Below are 9092 nucleotides of genomic sequence, written 5' to 3'. Positions count from 1 at the left end.
GTGGAAATGCTTTGAGCTTCCCTTTAGCGTGATTTTGCCTGTGGGTTTGCCTTTACTGTGTTGGAACATTCCCTCCATTCCTAGCCTCTCCATGGTTTCTTTCATAAGGTAACATTGGATTGACTTTTTATGAATCTATTGAGATGATCATGTAATTTCTGCCCTTGAATCCACTAATTATCTGTGTGGTATATTATTTATGGGTATTGATTATTGTATGTCGAAGCACCCCTGCATCTCTGGAAAGAAGCCACTTTGATTGTGGCCAATGATCTTTTTGGTGTGCTCATGCATTCCATTTGAGATTGTTCTATAGTTTTATTTATTGCTGTTCTGTTTTTATTAATTTTGATATCAGGGTAATTCTAATAGCTGTGTAAGAAGAATTTGGAAGTATTACTCCCTTTTCTATTTAGGAAATCATTAGAAAACGATCAAATTTTTGTTGTTGCTTCTGTTTTGTTTGTTTGTTTGTTTGTTAAGTTGGTTTGTGTTTTGTTTTGTTTTGTTTTGTTTTGTTTTGTTTTGTTTCTCGAGACAGAGTTTCTCTGCCCAAAGCCCTGGCTGTCCTGGAATTCACTCAATAGACCAGGTTTGCCTTGAACTCACTGAGAACCTCCTGTCTCAGCCTCCCAAGTGCTGAAAACAAAACACATCCACTACCACTATCTGGTAACATTCATCTTTATTTAAGAGTCTAGTAAAATCCCATGGGTGAATCCATTTGAGAAATTGTTTTATTACTATTTTAGTCTCATTTCTTGATGTAAGCGTGCTTAATTATTTATCTCATCTCATGTTTAGCTTTGGTAGATAATATGCATTGAGAAATAATCCATTTCTTATAGATTTTTTTCCCAGTTAGTTGTAATGTCAGTTTTTAATACATCTCCCTATGGTTTTCTGAATTTCATTGTTATGTCTTCCTTTCATCTACAGTTTTATTATTATTTTTTTAATTTTTCTTGGTTAGTTTGATTGAGTGCCAATTTTGTTAGTTTTTTGAAGAACCAATTCTTTGTTTCATTGATTTTTTTCTATTATTTTATACATTTTTTACTTCATTAATTTGTGCCCTGATCTTAATTATTTCTTTATATCTACTGCCTTTGGGATTGGCTTCTTTTTGTTTTTCCAAGTGTTAAAGTGCATTGTTAAGTTTATTTAATGCTGGGCGGTGGTGGCACACGCCTTTAAACCCAGCACTTGGGAGGCAGAGGCAGGAGGATTTCTGAGTTCAAGGTCAGCCTGGTCTACAGAGTGAGTTCCAGGACAGCCAGGGCTACACAGAGAAACCCTGTCTTGAAAAACAAAAAACAAAACAAAACAAACAAACAAAAACAAACAAACAAAAAAACCAACCAAACAAAAAAAGTCACTTATTTAAGAACCCCCCCCCCCGGGTTCTTTGTTTGTTTACTCTATAGGCACAGCTATGAACATGTCTCTGAGGACTGCTTTCATTACAGCTCACTGCTTTGGTCTAGTGTCCTTTATTTTCCTTCAGTTGTAGGAATATCTCTATTTCCTTTGTGATTTATCTAAGGATCCATTTATTATTCAGTAAGCATCTTGTTTAATCTCCACAGCTTCCTAGATTTTCTGTAGTTTCCCATGTTCTGGATTCCAAGCTTTATTCAGTTATGATCAGTTATGATTCAGTTTATGATCAAATACATGAAGCTATCACAATTTATTTCTGGTTTACGTCTTATACATTTTAGAGAACATTCCATAGGCTCCTCTGAAGGATGCGTATTCTGATGTGGTTTAGATAGCATGTTCTCCAGGTAAGTTCATTTGATGTCATTTAATCACAGTGCTTCTCTGGTTACTTTTTTCCCTGGACAACCTTTCCACTATACGGAGGACTGAAGTCCCCACTATTGCAGTGCTCAGCTTAATCCGTGACTTTACATTTTGTAGAGTTTGTTTTATGAAACTGAGTATGGCAGGAGTCAGTACACAGATGTTTAGAGGTGTAATTTCCTCTTGCTGGAATAATTACATATGAATTGACTGTCTCCAAGTGTCGTGATTAGTTTTTGTCTGATATATTTTGTGATATTATAATAGTGACACTTACTTTTTAGTTCGATTTTCTTGGAATATCTTTTTTATCCTTTCACCCTAAAATAATGTCTAATATCTACCTTTGAGTTTACAATCTTTTTTTCTTTTTGAGATAGCTAGTAGATGGATCTCATTTTCAAATTCAATCTGTTATTCTGTGTCAAGATCGTCGAGTAATTAAGACCATTAATATTCAGTTATTCTTGACCATGTTGTATTGATTCCTGCCATTTTTGGTAATTTCATAATGTTTGGTGTTTTCCTGATCCTCATTTGCTTAACTAACGTTCTACTATTATTTTTCTCTGTAGCCTCTGAGATGTGTTTGTCACTCTCTTCAGTCTGAAGGATTCTCTTAGTTCATGCTGCCGAGCTGGCTTGCAGTCAAATTCCTTTACCCTTCTTTCATCATGCAATGTTTTTTTTTTCTCCATCAATTATGACAAACAATCTTGAGTTGTGCAGTAGTTAGGGGTGCTAGCTTGAACTTGAAAGACACCATTCCATGCCCTCTGATCTTTAAAGGTTTTGTTGGGAAATCAGCTGTCATTCCTAAAGCTCTGCCTTTATATGTGATTTAACTCGTTTTTTTGTTTCTTCGTTTTTGTTTTTCCCTTGCAGATCTTTACACTTTTTCTTTATTCTCCATACTTAGTGTTTTAACTATAACGTGGGGCGTTTCTTTCTAGTAGTTTCTGTTTGGTGTTCCACTTGCTTCTTAGAAAAGTTTTTCTTTCTCTAGATTTGAGAAAATTTCTGCTATGATGTTATTGAAGTTTTTTCTGTGTCTTTGACATAGAATTCTCCTTTTTTCCCCTATAATTAATAGTTTCTTATTTATTTTTCTTCAGGGTGTTCCTAAGATCTTGCATGTTACTTTCAAATGTTTGCTTTGGTTTGGTTTAGTTTGGTTTGGTTTGGTTTGGTTTGGTTTGGTTTGGTTTGGTTTGGTTTTTCAAGACAGTTTCTTTGTTTACCCCTGGCTGTCCCAGAATTCACTCTGTACACCATGATGACCTTGGACTCACAGAGATCCACCTGCCTCTGATTTCCAAGTGTTGGAATTAAAAGAATGCATCACTACCACCCGGATCAAATTTTTTATTTGTTTGTTTGTTTTGTTTTGTATTTTTAATTTAACCTTGTCCTTTCCTGGATGATCCAGTTCTTCTACCTTGTCTCCAAGCTTGACCTTCTGTCTGCCCCATGATCCTTTCTAATAATAAGCCTTTCTATAGAGGTTTTGATTTGATTTACTGATTTTTTTTTTATTTCAGTTTGTTTTGGGTTTTTTCTGTCTCTATTTCCATCTCTTTATAGAATATCCTGTATTTCTTTTTTTACCTCTTTAGTTGTTTATGTGTGCTCTCTTGGAGTTAAAACAAGAGTTTTTTCATTTACTCTTTGATTTCTTTGAACATATGTATGCTCATTCCTTTGAATTCTTTATTTGGAGTGTTATCAAAGTCACTCTCCTTAGTGACCATTACTGCGGCACTGATAACTTTTGGTGGAAACACATTGTTACTTGTGTTTTTGTATTATTAGGATGTGGGCCTCAGAAGTCAGACCCTTTATTAGGTTTGTTGGGTTGAGAACGTTTGTTCGTTTGTTGCATCACGCTGTTTTTGATGCGAGTATCTGCAACGTTTAAGAAAGACTGGGTTATAGTAGAATTGCGGTATTGTTTCCCTCTATTATACTGGCTTTCAGGGCAACAGGCTGCATCCCTGTCCTCCTCTGACCCAGAACACTGTCTACAACAAGTTTTGGTTGCCAGAGATAGACCCGTGAAAACAGAGTAAGAACAATCACTTCTAAAGCAGCTGTCTTTTATAGGGAGTGAAGGTTCACTGTTAGTACTTTGTGTATTAATGCACATTTTTTGAGTATACGTGGAAAGTAAGTGAAAAGAAAGAGAAAATGTAGTAAGACCATAAGTGCTGAGGTGCAGAGAAGATCATAAGTATAAGCAGGCACTTAGTGATTTAAAAAAAAAAAAAAAGCAGGGGACGAGGGAGTTTGGCCTAAGGGTCAACTAAAGGGAGGCAAACGGTTGCAATCAGATGACAGGAAAGACTCCTGGTTCTCAGAAGACTGGGACCTGCTAACTAGGCCAGGCTACAGGTCAAGGAAAAGGAAAAGAGGAGAGTAAAGAGGTGAGAGAATGGCAAGGTAAGGTAAGAACATAACGGGACCACACCCTTGTGCTAAACCGGATGTTATGTTCAGGTGGAGTGTGTATAGTGAGAGAGAGCTAGCGGTGGACTGTAAGCATGTGACATGGAGACTGGCTGGCCAGGGTGCTGGATTCTGTCTAGCGTCTCTCCTGTTCCTCCCCCAGCTCCTAGAACCTTGTCCCAGCACTGGGAGTTGCTCTGCCACGGGTGGTCTTGGTCTCCTCTCTATTACACAATATTTTATGTTATTATGAATTCTTCTCATACTTCTTACGCTGTTCACTGCTGGTCCACGCAAACACAACTGATGTTCACTTCCTGCCCTGCTGGGCTGCTGAGTCATTTATTAGTTCTAACTTTGTTTGTTTGCTCTGCAGCTCTTTTCTGTTTTCTGTGAATGGGATACTGGATCTGCCAACAGAGGTAATTTTACATCTCTCCTGTCTAATGAGGGTGCTTCGCATTTTTTTTTTTTTATTGGCTCGGAGCTCTTTCTAGAAGCTGCAATATCATCTTAAGTAGAAATAGTAAAGAAAAAAATCTTTGTAATTTTGTCCTTTTATAGGGAAAAGCATCATCCATCTTTTGTGCTTAATCTGAAGTCAGACATGACTTCAGGATATCAACAGTTTCTTCCTATTCCTAGCTTGTTCAGTGTTGATCAGCAGAAGGTTTTGGCTTTGAAAATTCATTCATCGCGTCCGTTGAGATGACAGTGTGTGTTTTACTCCTTCCTTCTTTTCTTTCATGGTCTTTCTTTTTTTTTTCTTTATTTATTTTTGTATTGAAATTCTTTGAGAATTTCCTACATTGTATTTTGATCATATCCATCCCCTCATGTCTCTTCCCAGACCCACCCCTCAATTCAGACATGCCCAACTTTCTGTTCTTAATGTTTCTGTTTGGTTTGTGACTTGTTATTGCTGCCAATGTATTCTTAGGTTTGTGGTCATCTCCTGGAATGTGATAGATCTACCCAAGGTCATAATCTTAAAGGATGTGCCCCCCTCCCCCCACCCACTCTCTCATTTTCTTTCCTGACAGTTATCAATGGTCAACAGCTCCTCAGTTAGGGATGGAACTTCATGACCACTTCCCAGACTCTATGCTGAGATTTTGTCTGGCTTTAGCTTACAAAGGTCTTATGTATGCTGTCCCAAACACTGTGAGTTCATATGTTCAACTGTTTTTATTATTTCTACATCCAATGACTACAAGAAATCAGCATTTTCCAACTCAATAACACCACCTCATTTTCTTCCAAGCTTTCTGCCCTTCTTCTGCAGTGATCTTGATCCTTGGGAGGGGGTGAGGTATATTATAGATGTCCCATTTAGGGCTAAGTACTCTTTACTTTCTTATTCTCTGTGCAATGAGTGGTTGTGGTCTCAGTGTTAATCACTATCTACTGAAAAGAAGCTTTTCTGATAAGGTTTGAGAAATACACTAATCTGGGGGAATAAGAAGTCTTTAGAAATTGGTTTAATACTATAACCCACTAGCAGAGTATTAATAGTGGGTTTTGTCCTGGGACCTATGACCTATTTATCCACAGTACTTTGTTCATAATAACTGCTCAAAATATGGGTCCCTATTTGTGAAATGAACTTAAAAATCCAATCATACAGTAGTTGGTTACATTCATTCCATCTATGCCACTAATGCATTAGTAGTCATATATTGCCAGGGAGGCAATTATTGTGGTTTGCAGGGTCCACAGCTGGAATAGATTAGTGATTAGTTTTCTTCTCCAGTAGCAAGCACAATACCTTCCAGCATTAGGAAAGCTAGTCCCTAGGGACGAGGATTCCAGATCAGTACTAACTTGATTTCTCTATTTTCCACGACTCACAGATGTGGTATCTTCAGCAATAAGGCCTTACCGTCATCCTCTGAAGGGCATCCAAGAAAAGAGGCAACAATAACTTGTAGTATTTGGAGGTTTGTGGACCTCACGGGGCAGTATCTCAATACAGACGATCCATTCCAGACACAGGGCTTTTTATTTAGTATTGTATATTTCACTGATTTTCACATGTTTACTACCATGTGAATTTATATTTAAGGAATAAATCCCATTTGGTCATAGTATATAATTACTTTAGTGCTATGGAATCATGTTTGTTGTACTTCCCTGAGGATCAGTCGTCATAAAGGATGCAAGGCTAAGTATTCATGTAACTTCTTTGTTTGACTTAAAGTTTTATCAGGCTAATCCCGACCCCACTGCCTAAGGAAATATTCTCCTCTCTTCAAAGTTTCAGAAGAATCTGAGAAAAGAAGAATGATGTCAAGTTGTCAGCTTGACAGGCTCTAGAATCACCTTTAGAAACAAGCCTCAGTAACAACACCTTACATGAGGTGTTATGTAAATCGGCATCACTGAGATGAGAAGACTTATCATGACTGAGTGACGTCATGCTTTGGGCTGGGGTTCTGGGCTGCATGAAATGCAGAAATCCAGCTAAGCATGAACACCGACTGCTCTCGGTTTCCTGACGGTGGATGCCATAATCCTGTTCTTGTCCCTTTACTGCCACGATGGACTGTTTCACCTGCAACCCTGAGCCACATTAAACCCTTCCTTTCTTGAGTAGCCTATGTTGGGCATTTTGTCAGGGCAACAAGAAAAGTAACCAATCTAGATGGGCATTAAGTAATCTGGTGTATTTAATTCAGTGAATCCACTTGGAATAAGACTTTTCTCTGTTGGAGGCTTTTGATTATTAATAATCCTTTTGCTGGCTAGTTATAGGTCTTTTCTCAATTTCTTCCTGATCATTCGTAAACTGGGATAGTGATACCTCCAGAAGTTCTTTTATTGTTCACTATCAACATAGCTATCCTGGGTTTTTTGTTTTTCCATATGAAGTTGAGAGTTGCTCTTTCAAGATCTGTGAACAATTTTGTTGGAATTTTGATGGGGGATTGCATTAACTTTGTAGATTGCTTTTGGCAAGATAACCATGCTCACTACGTTAATCCTACCAATCTATGAACAATGGAGAGCTTCCCATCTTCTGATATCTTCCTCAATTTCCTAGTAAAGAACCTTGAAGTTCTTGTCATACAGGTCTTTCCCCTGCTCGGTTAGAGTTACACCAAGGTATTTTTAGGTTCTTTGTGTCTATTGTGAAGGCTACTCTTTCCCTAACTACTTTCTCAGCCTAATTATTGCCTGTATAGAGGAAGGCTACTGATTTCTTTGAGTTAATTTTGTATCTAGTAACTTTGCTGAAGAGGTAGGAGCTCTCTAGTAGAATTTTAGGGAATATATATATATATATATATATATATATATATATATATATATTATCATATCATCTGCAAATAGCAATACTTTGACTTCTTCCTTTTCAATTTGTATCCCTTTGATCCTCTTTAGTTTTCTTATTGCTCTAGCTAGAACTTAAAGTACTCTATTGAAGAAATGTGGGAAGAGTGGACAGACCCTATTATCTTGCCCCTATTTTAACAGAAATACTTTATGTTTCTCTCCATTTAATTAGATATTGGCTATTGGCTTGCTGTATATTGCCTTTATTGTTTTTAGGTATGCCCTTGTATCCCTGCTCTCTCCAAGACTTTTGTCATGAAGGGATGTTTGAGTTTGTCAAATGCTTTTTCTGTGCCTAGTGATATGATCATGTGGTTTTTGTCTTTCAGTTTGTTTATATGTTGGATTATGTTGATAGATTTTTGTATATTAAACCACCCCTGCATCCCTGGGATGAAGCCTACTTGATCATGATGGATGATGTTCTGACACGTTTTTGGATTTAGTTTGTGAGTATTTTATTATTTTTGCATCAATGTTCAAAGGCAAATTGGTCTGAAATTCTCTTTCTTTGTTGAGTCTGTGTGATTTAGGTATCAGGGTGACTGTGGCCTCATAGAATGAGTTTAGCAGTGCTCCTTCTGTTTCTATTTTGTGGAATAGTTTGAGGAGTATTGGTGTTAGCTCTTCCTTGAAAACCTGGCAGAATTCTGCCCTAAAACCATTTGGCCCAGGGCTTTTGGGGGTTGAGAGACTTTTAATGGCTGCTTCTATTTCCTTAGGGGTTATAGGTCTATTCGGATAGTTTACCTGATCTTGATTTAATAGTCTTAATTGGTACCTATCTAGAAAATCATCCATTTCATTTAGATTTTCTAATTTTATGGAGTACAGGCTTTTGAAGTAAGACTTAATGGTCCTTTGAATTTCCTCAGTGTCTGTTGTTATGTCTCCCTTTTCATTCCTGGTTGTATCGATTTGGATACTGTCTCTCTGCCTTTTAGTTAGTTTGGCTAAGGGTTTGTCTATCTTGATTTTTCTAAAGAATCACATCTTGGGTTTTTTGTTTTTGTTTTTGTTTTTGTTTTTGTTGTTGTTGTTGTTGTTGTTGTTCTTTCTATTGTTTTCTTTGTTTCTAATTGATTGATTTTGGCCCTGAGCTTGGTCATTTCCTGACATCTATTCTTCCTGAGTATGTTTCCTTCTTTTTTTTCTAAAGCCCTCGGGTATACTTTTAATTTGTTGGTATGAAAACTCTCTTCTTTATGAGGGCACTCGGTGCTGTGAATGAGCTTCGTCTGAGCACTGCTTTCATAGTGTCCTATAAATTTGGGTAGGTTGTACCCTCAGTTTCATTGAATTCTAGAAAGTCTTCAGTTTCTTTCTTTATTTCTTCCCTGACCCAGTGATCACTGAGTAGAGAGTTGTTCAGCTCCCATGAGTATACAGGCTTTCTGTTCTTTCTGTTGTTGTTCAAGTCCAGATTTAATCCATGGTAATCTGATAAGATTCCAGGGGTTATTTCAATCTTCTTGTATCTGAAGAGGCTTGTTTTGTGACTG

The sequence above is a fragment of the Arvicanthis niloticus genome, chromosome 18 (assembly GCF_011762505.2).
Source record: "Arvicanthis niloticus isolate mArvNil1 chromosome 18, mArvNil1.pat.X, whole genome shotgun sequence".
In the NCBI taxonomy this organism is placed as follows: Eukaryota; Metazoa; Chordata; class Mammalia; order Rodentia; family Muridae; genus Arvicanthis; species Arvicanthis niloticus.
The sequence above is the reverse complement of the archived record's forward strand: the minus strand, read 5'-3'. Positions refer to the sequence as shown.